The 18,011-nt window shown below is 38.2% G+C and overlaps 1 long non-coding RNA gene across 2 annotated transcripts in view; it reads right to left on the minus strand.

Annotated features, from left to right (window-relative positions):
• The window catches only part of LOC308611293, a 37,159-nt gene extending 20,044 nt beyond the window's left edge, over positions 1-17,115 (minus strand). For both annotated transcript variants that reach the window (XR_014014826.1, XR_014014827.1), the window contains exon 1: positions 16,940-17,115. This is a non-coding gene — a long non-coding RNA (uncharacterized lncRNA). The remainder of the gene's footprint in view (positions 1-16,939) is intronic.
• Between the last annotated feature and the right edge of the window lie 896 nt (positions 17,116-18,011).

The raw sequence follows: 18,011 nt of genomic DNA on the forward strand, positions 1-18,011 counted from the left end.
TCCTCCCACTTCATTCCTTCTTGTTGATGCCGGGTGTGGGTAGAGGGTCAGCTACGTGCTGGCCCCACTGACACCAAGGTAAGAGGAAGAGAACTGCCAACTAGCCCTGCCTCAGGATGGTTATGGGGATTCAGCACCCCACTGGGTCTCACTGACATCATGTGTTGGGGGTTAGTGGGGTGCCTACTCCCTCCAACCTGTAACATCCTATTCTTATTGATGTCAGGGAGAGATGGACGCTATGTCCCACCATTGGACCCCACGACTGTGTGAGGGCAGCCCAGTGTTTACAAGCCTGTCAGGCACCACCTTTTTTTTTTTTAATAAGTAAATTTATTTATTTATTTGGCTGTGTTGGGTCTTCATTTCTGTGCAAGGGCTTTCTCTCGTTGCGGCGAGCGCGTGCCACTCTTCATCATGGTGTGCGGGCCTCTCACTGTTGCGGCCTCTCTTCTTGCGGAGCGCAGGCTCAGTGGCTGTGGCTCATGGGCTCAGCTGCTCCGTGGCATGTGGGATCTGCCCAGACCAGGGATCGAACCTGTGTCCTCTGCATTGGCAGGCAGATTCTAAAACACTGCGCCACCAGGGAAGCCCAGGCACCACCTTTTAAAGTCTGATTGCTAATGGAAAGGGGTGGAGGCTCAGCTCACCACTGGACCACACTGAAACAACCCTGGTGGGGAATCAGAGCACTGGCTCTTCTGGAGGGCAGGAGTGGGGTGGTGAGGAAGATCAAATCCTACCTTGGCCCAACTGAAACGACAGGACATAGGGGATGGGTGCAATATTCCACTGGCACTTGGCTCGAGTAGTGTGTATATTATTGTCCAAATGGTCTTCTGTCTTTAGCAACCCCTTTCCTCATACTTTGGCTAGGGGGAACAGGGTTTTGTGTTTTTTTCGGAAGCTTTTTTGTCTGTTGTTCTGTTGGTGGTTATTGATTGGGGGTTCCTGTAATACCCTCTCCAGGATGTATGGGAAGCAACAGGAAACACAGGGGACTCATCACCATGTTATTCCTCAAGTCCCAAAGTCCCTAGTTAAGTCTGCCTTCTCATTTCCACCTTTCAGCGTCTTCCTATGTTTGTTTGTTGTTATGTTCAGGGTTTTAGTTTTAAGTGGGAGAACCTGGGAGAAATGGGCTACTTCATCTTCTTGGAAGCAGAGGTCTGGAGGCCTACTGATGTTAAAAAGTACTGCTGACTGTAAGTTAAAATTTGATGATATACACCTTGCCCTTTAAGAATTATTCTGCTAGATGATGTGGCTTCCCAAAGTTGCTACAATTTGATTTTCATACTTCTAAAAGCCAAGTGTTTTGCTGGAATTGAAATTTAAAGATAAGCAAGAGATGAGGCTAAGATGATCTATGTGGTAACAGATTAAAGTTGGAAACATCAATATACGTTCATGTTTAGCTTAATATTGCTTCATATTACCTTAATACACATGGTTATGTAGAGAGATACTTATAGATATGTGCCTATACGTGGGTCATGTACACACATATTATCTCTTTGCTCTGTCAGCTGAGAAGATCTAGAAGCAATGACATCCGAGCAGCAATTAGCACACCCCACACCCAGATCCTGCTGGCTAATACCGTTCTCCACTAAAAATACCTAGTTATCCTTGAAGAAATAGCTGATTCTAGGACTAGGGCAGTAAATATACAAGATTTATAGACAAGACCATCTTATAGTGTCAGAAAGGAAGGAAGTTCCAAAAAAAAAAAAATACAGGATGGGGATACCTCAGAGTGGCACAAGAGCCAACTGAAAAGAGTTCACAAGGGTCAGGACTAGAGCAATTTGAGGAACTAATTCTACTAAAGTAGAATTAGATTATAACCCAAAGTATAAAATAAAAATCCATGAGTTCTTCTGATATAAATAAATAATTGGATACATAAATAAATGCAGGAGAATAGATAAATCTCCAGTGCAATAGAATTCCAAATAGTTTATGTAGTACCCCATCTGAAGCATAACTCCCTTTTCCTTAGTTGTGGGCTGAGCATATTGACTTCCTTCCAAAAAGTACAGCATGAAAATGGGAAAACAGTAATCTTACGATGGAGAAACCTGAAAAACACTACCTCAGCCTGGTGATCAAGGTCGACCTCAGCATTCATAATGCATATTGATACTTTGTACACTTGATGTGATCTGACAGAACGACCCTTCTACTCTGTGGTCTTCCTCCCCAAAACACATAATCCCAATATTATCATGAAAAATGCATCAAACAAATTCTAGTAGTGGGTATCCTACAAAAAACTAACTACTCAAAATTGTCAAGGTCATCCAAGGAAACTATGAGAAGCTATCAAACCCAAGAGGAGCCTAAGGAAACATGGCAACTAAAGGTAATGTGATGTTTTGGATGAAATCCTGGAATAGAAAAAGGACATTAGGTAAAAACTAAGGAACTGGACTAATGGATGGGCTATAATAAATGATAATGTATCAATATTAGTTAATTGATTGTAACAATGTAACATACTAATAGAAGTGGATCATCATAGAGGGAAATGGGTATAGTGTATATGGAAACACTTTATACTATCTTCTCAATTTTTCTGTAAAATTAAAACATTTCTAAAAAATAAAGTCTATAATAACATCGTGTTTCTTGTTTTATGAGTATGTGCCTGTATTTCCTAAAAAATATGTAAATTTGCTTTACCTTCCTTGATACTCATATTAAAGAAAATACTAAGTAACCCTGAAAGAATTTGTAACTCCAATTCAACAAGCAATAATTCTTGGTATTAACTTTTTGGAAGAACCCACTGAATAAATCAAAGCAAATTGTCTTTAAAGGCTGAATTTCTTTTCAGTGTTTAATCTTTTATATGATTAATGCATACCACAAGCATGATTCTGTTTCAAAGGGCAGAAAACGTTGATTGTAGGCAATGTCTAAAGTACAGTGAAATATTAACGCCTGATGCTATAACAAGTTTAATGTATTTAATGTTTTCAAAATGATGAATTGTTATTTCAGTCAACAAAGTATTCACTTGTATACATTTCCTACCCACCTTTTCCGAAAACACCCACAAGAAATGATACTATCATCTGAAATTAGGTTCATCAAGTTAAATTAGCGTTTTTGGTAGCTGTGGTTGCCAATGGTACTGGAATGTGTGATACTTTTACAAAGCCTCTCCATGGCAAAATCTGATCTTCACAAGGTAAATCACAGTAGGTGCCTAAAGCCAAATGACATATAGCCAAATGACATATAGCTTTGTAGCTACATTACCAAGCATTTTACTTAGAGGCACAATAGAATGTAGAAAAGGCCATTTCTCTTTCTGTCTTTTTCTGCTCAAAGGTCACTCACCATCTTACTTTTTATCAGCCATCTCAGAAGTTTTCCACAAAATTAGACTATATAATGTCACTTAATTCGAATGTAGCTCAACATTCTGTTTTAGTACAGCTAATCTCACATTATTTTATTGGTGCTAAATATGTAAATCATCAGCAAATTTTTGTACTTAACTTTTCTTTTGATGTGGACCACTTTTTAAAGTCTTTATTGAATTTGTTACAATACTCCTTCAGTTTTATGTTTTGGTATTTTGGCTGCGAGGCATGTGGGATCATAGCTCCCCGACTAGGGATTGAACACACACCCCCTGCATTGGAAGGCGAAGTCTTAACCACTGGACCGCCAGGGAAGTCCCTGTACTTAACTTTTAAAAATAATTAAAATAAGCTATTCAACACATTTTCCCTTAAAAAAAAAACGCAATTCTTCTTAGGCTGGCCCTGGGCACATATGTGACTTTGCCATTTTTTCCATGGACTATTTTCTTATCTGTTCTACTGTGTCACATTTGTTCTACCTTCTCAAAACGAAGCATTTAAAAATTCATCTATGCATTCATGCATTCATACATTTATTAAATAAATCTATTGAACACCTACATACGGCACAGAAAAAAAGGCAGAAAACTAATCTGGGTTGCACAGAAAGTAATGAACTCAGTGAAAATTTTTGGTGAAAACAGGTGTTAATCTACTGGAAATTACGTTTCATTATGGGGACTCACAGACTCAAGGAAAATCAAGACCTAAATAATAATAAAGTGATAAAAGCACTAGCCATTTACTGAGTGCCTGCTTGTACCTGACTCTGAAACTCTAAAATCATTACGGATGTTTTGAGGATTGTCTGATATGATTATAATGTCCATTTTACAGATGAAAATAACAAGGTTCAGAGACATTAGGTTACTTGCCTAAAGTGAAGTGGCCCAGAAACTACAGAACTGGAAATTGAACCTTAGACTTCATAATGCCAAAGTCTGTGCTTTTAATCACTGTGTGTGTGTGTGTGTGTGTGTGTGTGTGTGTGAGAGAGAGAGAGAGAGAGAGAGAGAGAGAGAGAGAGAGAGAATGTGTTTAATAGAGAACTTCTGAGAAATGGCAAGAAAACTGCCAGGTATCCATAAAACAATAATTTAGGAGCTTCTTACTATACAGGTAATTGTTAATCATATGGCTGGATTAAGCATCTCTCACTTTTGAACTAAGAAATGAAAAGCTTCCAGAAGTTGAGTCTAAATTTTACACTTACATAAGATACTTCATACAGAATGCTCAAGTATAATAACTAAAGAGCTCTGAAAATACTGGAAGCATTCATATTAGTATGGTTTCATATTGTGGATAATAGAGGATTTAAGAAATTGGCAGAGGCAACTGCAGACTCATTGGTTATCATTTCTGTGAATAACTGAATAAAATGCGAAAAAAGAAAAAAGAATGGCTAACAATTTTAGGTAGTTTGCTTAATCTCCATACTAGGAAAGACTGAGCAAAAAAAAAAAAAAATTCTCGAAATTTTATTTTGAAAGCACCTACAAGTGTATATGGTCTTTTTAAACCAAATAACTTGGAATTATGAACTGTCAAATAAGTCTAATCTTCTCTGATGATAAAATTGCTGACTTTATTTGAAACTATGAAATGAAAAATGAGGTAATAATCAGAAATTCTTAAGAAAAGGAGTAGAAAAAACAAAATTATAAGAGTTATGTTAAAAAATATTTTGAAAGAAACATAAAATCCCCATTACTGGTACAGAGCTTTTAAAACCTTATTTTGGTTTTAAGTTTTCATAAATATTTATATGTTTACATAATTACTGTCATAAGGAAGACACAATTTTAGGTCAGCTTTCTTCATTCTTTCTTTATTAAGCATTATTCTATTTTGCTCCATCATCTTGTAATTATACTATAGTAACTGTGTAATTTTCTACTAAGTGGATATAATTTCCTAAACTGTTTTCCTACTGTTAACAATTAAAGGTGTTTCTAATTTTTTGTTATTGCAAATGACATGACAATGAGCATCTTTATATAATAATTTTCTGGATTATAAAGTATTTATTGGCATAAGCATCCAGAATTAGAATTAATGTGTAAAAAGCTATTAACATTTTTATCTTGCTAGACATTGCCAAATTACTTGTCAAAAGATGGAACCAAATTATATTGCAAACATCTTTGCCAACAGAAGACATTATATAAAATTTTTCATTTTGCTAAATTAATAAGTGGGAAACCTATGTTCCATTTCTTTGAATTCTTTGATAACAGAGTGCTGCTGGAGGCTGGGAGGGCAGCCATGTCCATGAAGGCTCCCCAGAGTTGGAGCGGGGAAGTAGAAAAAGGTAAAAAAAATACTAATTGTATTTTCCCTCGATTGTTATCTCTCACTCTCTTCTGCCTCTGTGTAACTTATATCCAGGTAGCTGGAGAAAAATCATGTGGCAGGGCAAATTGGTATTCCAATAAATTAATAATCACCAGCTTCAAATGGATTTTCAAGACTGGAAATAGTGCTCTGACTTATAGTACGTTCTTTCTAATTCTCCTTAAGGACTATTTTCTGAGAAGCTTTACCTGCCCTCCTCAAATGTTCCTCCATCCTCTCTACTTCCTTCATTCTGAGCCGGTGAGGTGCTTCATAACTCATTAAGAACACAGAAGTCAGTAAATAGTCCACTGCCAAATCCATTAATCCATTAGCATTTGCATTGATCTTTGTATTCCCTTTTACTACAGGAGTTAAAGTTAAAAGTCCATGTGCACTACAGATAGCATTTCATTTCCTCTCATCTTCTCAAGTACTTCACAGCACTGCATTTTCTACAACCCATCTACTCCTTATGAATGATTCTTGCCAAAATTCAACCTCATTCTAGACTAGTAACTCCAACTTAAAATGTTAAAAACTATACGTGCAACATGAAAGCCTCCCTCCTCCCCTAATCCCTGCATATCTTCTTTAGCCAATTCATGTCTGAGCTTTTCAAAATTGTTATCTTCATATATTGTTTCCATTTCCTCACGTCCCATTTACTCTATAAGTTACATCCATCTGACTTCTCTCACCGTAATCTCTTTGCCCACTGTCCTGAAATTTTACTTATGGAGGTCACCAGCGATCTCCATGTCAGTATAGCCAACGAATAGTTTTTGTCCTATTTCTAGGCTTTTTCCTTCTTTAAAAAAGAAAAACAAAAACAAAAACCGTTTTTTTTTCTTCTATGCTTTTACACTCTCATCATCTTCTGTCTTGGTATATTTTACTGGCTTTCTGTGTTTAATCTGATTTCTAATATTCTATTAGTTTCCTTTATCTTGAGTGGAATAAACCAGTATATGAAGGATTATTCTCAACAGTTCGTTCTCATAATAACAGTACTAGTAGCAGCAGTCAATACTCTGTAATGCTTATCATGTGCCAGACACTATTCTAAGACACTGTTTAAATACATATATATAGACACACACAAATATATATGAGGTTTTCCTCCTCATAGGCCTATGAAATAAGCCTATTATTATACCCATGTTACAAATGAGAAAACTGAGGCAATGAGAGGCCAAGGTCCCATGATCAGTACATGGTGAAGCCCCGCCTGAGTTGATGCTGGAACTTTAGAGTAGACAGGATAAATAATGTCTCACAGATTGGCCTTAAAAGTGAGCAACATTCAATTAATGACTTGTTAAGTATCAGAAAAAAATGGAACATTTTAAATTGAATGGGAACTACTGAGTCATGTATCAGTAACTAAGAATGACTCTTATTGAATGAAATTATTTTTCATTATTCTTTTGAAAGAAGAATATTCTTGTGTAAGTGTTTCACACTTGTTTTTTCATTCACATATTTATTCAGTTATTGGACCCACATTTCCTACACACCTTCTATGTGCCAGTGTCTGCTGCCAGCTGTTTTGCAAAATCAGAAGAAAAGGAAAGGTAATTCCTTCTCACCATTGCCTCAGCCAGTATTTCTTCTGTAATTAAAATTGAAAGCTTTCCCCAACAGGTTCTCAGAGGCTCTCCCAGAGAAACAGATTTCTCTTTTCCTGTATAATTAAGCACAAATTGTAAGGTGCAGGGCTTGGCCATAGAGGGATGGATGGTCAGAGGTGTTCCGTGCAAGGCTGGGGGACGCTTTTGTGTTTGGTTAGCTGTTAGGAAGTGCTAATTTCCTTTTCTCTTGCCATTAGGCATTAATTCCCTGCTGTGCCAGAATTTTTTTACAGGCTGGGGCCAGAAAGGTGAAGGGAGCTGTACAGCACAAATGCCAGAGAATCACCTGCACCAGGAAACTGCTGCTGGGCCAGGAAGGTGATTGTTCACCCAGCGTTTGTGCCAACAATGTACCTCAAAACTCCTTTTCTTCTCGTCCTTGGGAGCAGGCCTAAGAGTAGGTACTAAATTCGGTCCCTGACTGTCTCAGGTCGCTAAGCGTGTACCCTACACACGAGGTTCCAATAGCAATTAAGCATCTAATCAAAATCTCCTAGCTCAGGAACAAAAGCCAAGGCTTAACTCTTTCCTGGGCTGCTGACTGCAAGGAGATCCGTGTTGCCTGCCCGTCAGAGCCACGTGTCTGCGTCCCCACATCTACTGCTCTGAAGGGGAGACAGCCCACAGCAAGCTCCCAAGCCCTACAGCACAGATACCCTGAAAGCTCGGGGAGGCCAATGTGTGTTCCTTCTGCTTCTCACAAACACAAGGCAAAACGGGCTGCACCCACATCACCCTAACACCTCTGCCTCTGCAGGTCTCATCCCAGAAACGCCCTTTCCTTTCAAAGAACCAGGTGGCCAGAACTGTGACCACAGATGACAATTTTTCTGCCATTTTATTTTAGCCCTATGCAAAGAGCCTCTAGCGTGGCCCTATGACTCTGTTCGCCTGGTGTTGACACCTTGTATGATCACCACCTCCCTCTGAGCATAGACAGGACCTGTGACTTTTTTCTAAACAATTGAGTATGGCAAAGGTGAAGGGGTTTGGCAGATGTTATAAAGGTCCCAAGTCAAAAGGGTAAATCAAAAAGGAGATTATCCTGTGTGGCCTTAATCAGGTGAAAGCTCATAAAAGAGGCACCGGGCCTTCTACAGGCCAGAGACCCTCCTTGCTGGCTGAAGCAAGCAGCCACACCGAAGCAGCCCACAGGGAGGAACTGCATTGCCTCTAGGATCTGGGGTGGCCTCCAGTGACAATCAGCAAAAAGCTGGGGACCCCAGTCTTGGAGCAACCAGGATATGAATTCTGCCAACGACCTGAATGAGCATGCAAGTGCATTCCCCCCCAGGCTGATGTCCACATGAAAATGTGGTCCACCCCACACGTTTATCAGAGCCTGGTGAGACCCCAAGCAGAGGACCCAGTGCCTGGACTCCGGACCCATAAAACCTGGGTTGTTTTAAGCCACTCATTTGTTACTCAGCAAACAGATAACTAATACAATTCCTAAGCATTCAGATCCTACATTTTTAAATGACTGGTGACTCAGCTGTATTGCAGCCATGGTCTTCATCATTAATATCTTCAAATCACCAGCCAATTAATATATTCCTTCTATGCATTGCCCCTTGGGTCCATGGTGCATATTTTTTGAGACCATTGAGCTCTTGAGATCTTCTGTCAATCATTTCTCATTTCTTCTCAACCTTGCCTTTTTAGTCACTGAGAGCCCATATTGCAAAGAAAGATCTTAAAGTGAGTAGAAAACTACATTAAACAAAAAGATATGGATCCTATGCTTGACACACAAATATTACAAAAATATATTCTTTTTCTTTTAATCAAGCCTTCACATGCACAAAGAGAAAATCATATTTTATTCCTGCTTGTCTTAAGCCTCATGAAGCCTTCAGTTCATAAACTTCTAGAAAACTTTCAAAGTTCTCAACAAATATGTTTTGTAGTTCAGATCATTTTAGAAATCAACTGCCATATACCAATAGGATTTTTTCCCCATGGAGTTTGACAAGCTGAACCTATTTATATGGAAGAGCAGGCCAAGAAAGGCTAGGATACGTCCAAAGACTCCAAACGCCAGATATGAAGAATTATTATAAAGTGATACTTTTTAGTATATTATAAAGTATGATGTTGGCACAATGATTTAAAAAAATAATAAACCAACAGAATAAAAAGAGGTGCCCAACACAGGCCCATGCATGTATTGAAATCTGATATATGGAAGATGGGACATTACAAATCAGAGGGGAACAATGTTCTATATACTGAATGGTACCCCATGATAGGTTCCCAATATAGGGGTGGGGGATAAATAAAACGGAAGAAATCGTCATTTAGGAATTTAGTTAACTACCAAACAATGAAAAGAAAAAGAGGTAAAAAAAAAAGGTATAAGCCAGTATTTTTAAACTATAACACAGTAAACAGTTATATAAATCATGTTATTCATTGTGTTTTGCAATCATTTATCATTTTAAAACAATCTAGGGTTAAGAGAGGCTGACTGACCTTTTAAAATATATTAATTACTGCCTATGATTCAGCTCTTAAAAATATATGCTTAATTTGTGATTGAGAAAGGGGATTCATTTTAAAAAATAGCTTTAACATGCCTTTGGCCTAACAAAAAGCCAAACATGGGATGTATTTCAAAATCATAGGATTATGAAGATTGGACGCGAGCATGATGAAACAAGATTGGTCATGAATTGATAAGTACTAAAGCAAAATAATGGGCATCTAGGGATTTATTATGTATGTGTGTGTTTGACATTTTCCATAACTAAGAAAGTATTTTAAAAAAGGAAAGAAAAAGAGTGTTTGGTAAAGCATCTCAAGTAAGAAAGTTAAACAATAAGTCCCCTACATACAAATGAGTTCCATTCCGAGAACGCGTTCCTTAAGTCCAAATTGTTTGCAAATCCAACAAAGTTAGCCTAGGTACCCAACTAACAACTCGGCTATATAGTACGGGACTGAAATAGGTTTATAATACTTTTCACACAAATAATACATACAAAACAAACAGAAAAAATAAAGAAAACATTTTTAATCTTACAGTACAGTACTCTGAAAAGTACAGTAGTACCAGCTACTTTACCTATGCTTTTACGCTTGCTTCTGGACAGCCTGGGCTTGAAATAAAGATACTGTACTACTGTCCTCTATACAGTTCTGTAAACTACACAAAAGCACAACCACTCGTAGAAGATGCATGCACGTGACAATTTACCCCAGACACTTGAACTTACGTGATTGGACATGCGAATGCATGTTTGCATCTTTGAAAGTTCACAACTTGAAGGTCTGTATGTAGGGGACTTACTGTACAGAACTTGTGTGCTATTATTTTAAGAAAACACACATGTATATATGTGCATATATATGTGTATATATAGGCATAATAAAATGTGCATAAAAAGTTATGTTATATATATACACACACACACACACACATATATATACGCATATATACATAATTAACATAACTTTTGGGGGCAGGCAAGTCTACATTCTTACACAGTCATGTTACAGGTGAGGATCCTGATCTCTCCTGGGTGGTTATCTTCTGTTTGCCCTCCCAGGTCCCCTCTCCACCCTTCTCTGGTGAACTGGAAGGGTGAGGTTGACAGGATCCCAGCCCCTGAGACTTCTAGCTGGGTCTGGGCCATGGAGAGCATCAGAGAGATGTGAGGGAGGGAGGGAGGAGGAAAGTGAAGGCAGGGGATTTGTTTCCCTGGCTTTCTCCCTGCTAGATAGCCTCCAAGTGGGCTAACTATGACCTTTTACTGAAGGTTACTGTACCTCTCAAGAAGACCAATTCTCCAGGGGTCCTTTTTCTGCTGGGGTCCTGAAACTGATCCCTCTCTTCTTCCCTTTGGACATAGAGATTGTCTCAGCTCAGCTGCTCCTAGCCCCAGATTCCTGCACAATCCCTCCTATGGGGCTGTACTCACACCCTTGTAACAGTTTTGTGTGCCATCTGTTATCTATTAGGACCCTAATTACCACCCTCTTCATTAAACAATAGATGGTACACAGTTATTATAAATAGAGATGGGGAGATTATTATTCTCTACATTTGCAAATCTTTCCAGTATTGCAGTTATGTCCTAGGTGATTCCCAAACTGGACACAGCAGACACAGGAATAAAGGAAAAGAGAGATGTGCAATTGGGGGTTATCAACTAGATACTTACTGGTCCACAAACCAGTTCCTTTTGCTAATAGACATGGAGGCAACTGAGAAGACAGTCCTTTCTCTGAAAAGCCCCAATTGTGAGAGCAATTCAGCTCTTCTAACTTTCCCTATATCTGAACCTAGACTCAGTGCTATAGGACTATTAGAGCACATCAAATATTGCACTATAGTTACCTGGATACATGTATTTATCTCCTCCAGTAGGCTGTGAGCAATTCAAGGAAAAGAGTCCGTCTCATTCAACTTTATATCCTTGCCATCTAGCACAGTGTCTGGCATATAACAGACACAGTAAATGTTAATTGAATGAATAAATGCCTGCTTGAATAAATGAATGCCAGTGGGGCCAGTGTGTTCCATAGCAGGGCTCTAAACAGAGGCTCTTCTCACCTTCCAGTCGCCATCTGGCTTCCAAAAGCAGCACCAAATCCAAATGTGACCTTGGTACCATGGAATAAAGAATCTTTCTCATCTGAATCACGCTGGCTACATCTGCCTGGCTACAGTCAACATAAGGTCTTGAGGCTGAGACACACCTTCATTTGTTAAAAGGGGGAGGGGAGCAGATGGCAAATGAAGGTACTCAAGCTCATTAATTCCTAATGGAGTTGTCCTCCTGGATGTAATTAGAACAACAAGAAGAGCCAAAGGAGGAGGGTTTGGGGAATAAAGTAGGCAGCTGGAAGAGGTTTATGAACGGTATAAACCCTCAGGGAGCTTTCCATTAGACAGAATAATAATGTCCACACTTCACAATGGCATAGTTCTCCTCAACCAGCAAAACACATCTGCATACATTATTTCAATAGCGTCTCAGGAAATGATTGTAAGACACAGAGGAGAGTTTTATTTTTCCAATTGTGTAAATTTAAAAAGTTAAACTTCTCCTCAGAGAAGTTAAGCCACCTGCCCTGAGTAACATGGCTAGAAAGTTATAGAATAAGGATGGATTTCAAACATTCTGACACTGAATTTGGTCTCCATCCATTCCATGGCTATAAATGGAGAGAGTGACCTTCAGACCAATTCTAAAAAGCATGTGACACTCCACCCAGCCCAGCTATTCCACAGCATGCTCCTTTCTTCCATGCCCACTACCAATCACTTAAAGACAACCAGTTGCCTTCTATTTTTGATTGGCAAGTGGGACACAGAAGTTCTTATGAGCCTAGAGTTTTTATTTCTTTATGTCCCCATGGAAGACCTCAAGCCAAGAGAGAAGGGAACTCTTCCTATTAGACCTGGTTAACTGATTCCATTTCTTCCCACTGTTCCCAACACAAAATAAATTTATTCAAATATGTAGTTGCATTGAAATTGAGAATTACATATTGTACTTTGATCTTATAGGAAGTGTGCAGCATAAAGCTGAGATATCAGCATTAAATGCAGAGACTTTATAACTAAGGGCTTGCTAGTAAGCCTGGGTTTTCATACTCAGGTCAGTCTACCCAAAAAGAAGTACGTTACTTGAAAATTGACTCTTTGCATTAAAGTAAACTTGCCCCTTAAAGTCTTCTTCTTCCTCTCTCAAAGACACACAGCTGACTTAGTTCAGAAGCAAGCTGAAAAGAGTAAGGAAGATGTTCTATTTAACCAGCATCAATTGCTTATAACTATCCTGTTCTCAGCATCTTTTCCCCCCAAGGAAGCATTCAGCCAACATTTTTATTGGACTGATGCCCAGATTGCTCCATTAATTCATGCAACTACCTTTGTCGGAGTGCTCCAGGCATTATTACTCATGAATCCTACAGAGCACAAATATATCTCTAGAAATACTGTCATTTGTGTTACATATGACCTTAAAGCATCTTCATAAATTATACCTTCAAAGCAAACTAGAGAGCACTGAAGTCTTTTGCTATGTTAGTCATCTTAGTTTCACTAGACCCATTGTCTTTTCTTTACATATGCAATGTGACTAAATTGGTTTTACTGATCTGGGTCCTTCAGATTCATCAACTTTATCTTAAAGTGTATAAGATATATGATCTTTAAATCAGTAATGGTATCTTTCTGCTCTGTGGGTTTCATTGGTTCAAACTTATCTTCCAATTATGTCTTCCTGAGACGTATTCTAGCTATGATGGGGGCTTCTAGGCTGTGGTTTGTTTCTGGTACTGTATCTATTAAGTAATCAAACCAGAAAAACAACAAAAATTGTGCTTTGGCTTCATATACATTAGACCATTTAACATGAAACCTGTCCATTTTCAGAGATTTGGGCAACAAATATAGTCACTTAATTATTAGTTACCTTATCCTAAACAATTGTCAGTAGCCCACCATGGTAATAAGAAAGTTCTTTCTCAAAATAATTACCATTTGATTTCCAATTGCTTATAAAACGAGCACTGTTTTCTACCCCAAATTTCCATGAAATCTTTTAATAAATATTCTTGTTTCATATTAGGAGTTTAAATGAATAAGGTATTATTCACATAAAAGAAATAAGTACTTTGATCTACTACATTATTTTCAAAAGGAAAGTAGAACCACAATGTATGATGATATCCTGAACATGATCTGGGACACAAAAAAATCAGTATTATCTGTGAAACCCTGAGCAAAATTTCTCTCCTTTGCGGACAGAAAGCAACAATGTCATTCAGCTATTTACATATGGCCCAGATACTAATGAGGAACTGTTTCCTGCTTTCTGTGAAGGAAAAGTGAACTATGAATAAATATCACTGGGGTCATTATCACCTGCACACACAGGTAACTGGTGGCTTGCAACAAAAGAGTGTCAGAAGCAAAATGGATCTGTAGCAGGAAAATCTGTCTTAAGGCATGATTGGGGGTAAAAGACTAACTGTGGATAAATATTTGTGGTGCCTGGCAAAGCTCTCCAAGTTCCAAGATGACGAAAGACCTTTCACACATATATGGAACTTTCCATGAGAGTTCTAGAGCCTTTCAACCTCAGAATATATCTGGCCTATCCTCTTTTCAAAAGGTAAACTGACAGGATCTTGGAGAAATGGGAGTTGAACCTGCTCTTAGAGATCTTCAGAGAAGAGGAATTTCAGCTTCCTGGCTTAACTATGTTGCTTCTATCTAGTTTATTTTACATGGCACACTTATCATGCTTAAAAATCAGCCCAAGTCCACCTGTTATTTTTTTTTAGCAGCATTCACTCATTTATTCAATAATTATATACTGAGCACCTCTTATAGTCCAGGCACAGCTTTACTAGCTGGGATTCAAGAGAGAACAAAAGAGACCATAATTCTTCCTCTTGTCGTCTTTATTATTCTAGCAATAAACTGTTCAATTCCCAGTAACATCCTTATTTCTTGTATGAAATTGGGTCAACTTCTTTGACCAAAGCTAGTTTTGTTAGAATTTAATTCCTTTAACAAAAAATTCAGCGACATGAAAACCAACATTAGTTTTGTACTCACAATTTGACAGCATTTGGGGCTGGTTCTTTTTTATTATTTGTCATTCTCATGTTTCCTAGAGGTGTACCCTGAACTGAAGAACAGTTTCCCTCCATCCTGGAAGGATACCAGTTCAACCGCATACACATCCCTGAGGGACACAGGCGGAATGTGAAGAAAGAGGGGGCCTAGCCAGCCATATGGCCCATTCAACATTGGGGAAAAATGGAATTGCCTTTACATCAAGTTTCCTAGGGAGGATATAGGGAAAGCTTGTACAGAATTACTACTCCAGCTAATCTGTAGCTCTTGCTACTACTACCATTGTCCTTTGACCTCACGTACATTAGAATACTTGGTCCTCACAGCAACTCCATGAGGAACAGATGAGAAAACAGGCTGGCAAAGGTAAGTGACTTGTCTACAATTAACAGCTCTGACAAATGGCGGTGCTGAAATTCAAACTTATTTCAGGGGTCCGTCTCATGAAAAACCTATGATGTTAGTTATCTAATAAAACCATAGAAAGGGAGGAAAACCTAGGCAGAACACTCTATGACATAAATCACAGCAAGAACCTTTCTGACCCACCTCCTAGACAAATGGAAATAAAAACAAAAATAAACAAATGAGACCTAATGAAACTTAAAAGCTTTTGCACAGCAAAGGAAACCATAAACAAGATGAAAAGACAACCCTCAGAATGGGAGAAAATATTTGCCAATATTTGAAGCAACTGACAAAGGATTAATCTCCAAAGTTTACAAGCAGCTCATGCAGCTCAATATCAAAAAAACAACCCCATCCAAAAATGAGAAGACCTAAATAGACATTTCTCCAAAGAAGATATACAGATTGCCAACAAACACATGAAAGGATGCTCAACATCACTAATCATTAGAGAAATGCAAATCCAAACTACAATGACGTATCACCTCACACCAGTCAGAGGGGCCATCATCAAACAATCTAGAAACAAGAAATGCTGGAGAGGGTGTGGAGAAAAGGGAATCTTCTTGCACTGTTGGTGGGAATGTAAATTGATACAGCCACTATGGAGAACAGTATGGAGATTCCTTAAAAAACGAAAAATAGAACTGCCATATGGCCCAGCAATCCCACTACTGGGCATATACCCTGAGAAAACCATAATTCAAAAAGAGTCATGTACCACAATGTTCATTGCAGCTCTATTTACAATAGCCAGGACATGGAAGTGACCTAAGTGTCCATCGACAGATGAGTGGATAAAGAAGATGTGGCACATATATACAATGGAATATTACTCAGCCATAAAAAGAAACGAAATTGAGTTATTTGTAGTGAGGTGGATGGACCTAGAGTCTGTCATACAGAGTGAAGTAAGTCAGAAAGAGAAAAACAAATACCATATGCTAACACATATATATGGAATCTAAAAAAAAAAAAAAGGTTCTGAAGAACCTAGGAGCAGGACAGGAATAAAGACACAGACGTAGAGAATGGACTTGAGGACACAGGGAGGGAGAAGGGTAAGCTGGGTGAAGTGAGAGTGTGGCATGGACATATATACACTATCAAATGTCAAATAGAGAGCTAGTGGGAAGCAGCCGCATAGCACAGGGAGATCAGCTCAGTGCTTTGTGACCACCTAGAGGGGTGGGGAAGGGAGGGTGGGAGGGAGACGCAAGAGGGAGGAGATATGGGGATATATGTTTACGTATAGCTGATTCACTTTGTTATAGAGCAGAAACTAGCACACCACTGTGAAGCAATTATACTCCAATAAAGTTGTTAAAAAAAACATAGAAACGAATTAAACTTTAACCATCATTATTTCATCCTATAGAATGACATAACCCAAGAGAAAAAGATAGAGGTGTTGAATATCACTCATGCATTTTCAGTTCCTTGTGTGAATCTTAGCTACTGTAATAAAAGCATTGTTTTGAGCATTGTTTTATACGCATCCTCATATAAGACCACACATGCCTGTATCGATTAAAATTTAAAAGAAACAAATATTAACTGCAGATATCTAGTTCACTTACCTTGAACAAAGTAGCTTCAGGTGCTTCCACTTTTGAAGCTGGATAAATATCAGACAGGAACGAAGTTCACTTTAGTTTGGTCCAGGAAGAAAAAAGATTCACAGCTCTGAGAATAAAGAAAGAATCAGACCTTGTCAGGGCATTTGGTTCTAATTAACTAGTGACAAAATGGTTCTACACTGCAACTATGTAAAAGTGGCTGAGTTATTTGAGCTAGGAAAGGTCAAAAACAATGATTATGATCAAGATGTTGTTATTGCATATACTTTTGATTATTGGGAGTGAATCTTCCTCTCTCTTTTCCTCATTAAAATTTTATGGTTTATCAATTTAAAGTTAAGTGAACAAGATAATTTAACATTATTTTGATAATGGAGCATATTCCTTGTAAAACATAAATCCCTGGAGGCTTTCTCAATTCCCCTTCTTCTATCCCCACAAAGCTGCCTCTGTCTAGTATTGAGCCATGGCTTTGCTCAAGAAAGCAAAACAAAACACAAATTATCTAGTGGTAGCAATCTGAATGAAGACCTGGCCCAGAGGACAAAAAATGTGATTTAACATAAAATAGGATGTCATGATCTAAACTACTCATTTGGCATTTACCATAAATCCCTGAGTACCATTAGTTGTCTTTTCAGGTAAATTCAATAAAAATTTATCGACTATTTTCCATGTACAAGCACTTTGCTAGATATTAAGAAAAAGGAGGTGAATAGAAGACCAGGCTCTCTTCTCTGCAATCTATCTCTGAAGAAAGGAATATATGCAAACAATCCTGAATAATTTCAGGGATAGAGAGAAAAAATAGCATACTTTTGAAGAGTAATGCTAACTTGATATGATTCTATTTTATTCTTTCTGATCTATTGTAAACCCTTGGAAACCAGAAATTTGTATTTTTCAGAATCTTTGCACATGTGAGTATTTTAATCAGTAGTCCTTTTTAGTGAAGGACAGAAATTGTGTATGTTCTAAGGTACACGTGTAGCCTGATATCAGCTTCAGACACAGTTGGATCAGGCTTTTTTGTTTTTTGTTTTTTTGCTACGCGGGCCTCTCACTGTTGTGG

This window comes from Mesoplodon bidens, assembly GCF_964165515.1.
Source record: "Mesoplodon bidens genome assembly, contig: HAP1_SCAFFOLD_179, whole genome shotgun sequence".
In the NCBI taxonomy this organism is placed as follows: domain Eukaryota; kingdom Metazoa; phylum Chordata; class Mammalia; order Artiodactyla; family Ziphiidae; genus Mesoplodon; species Mesoplodon bidens.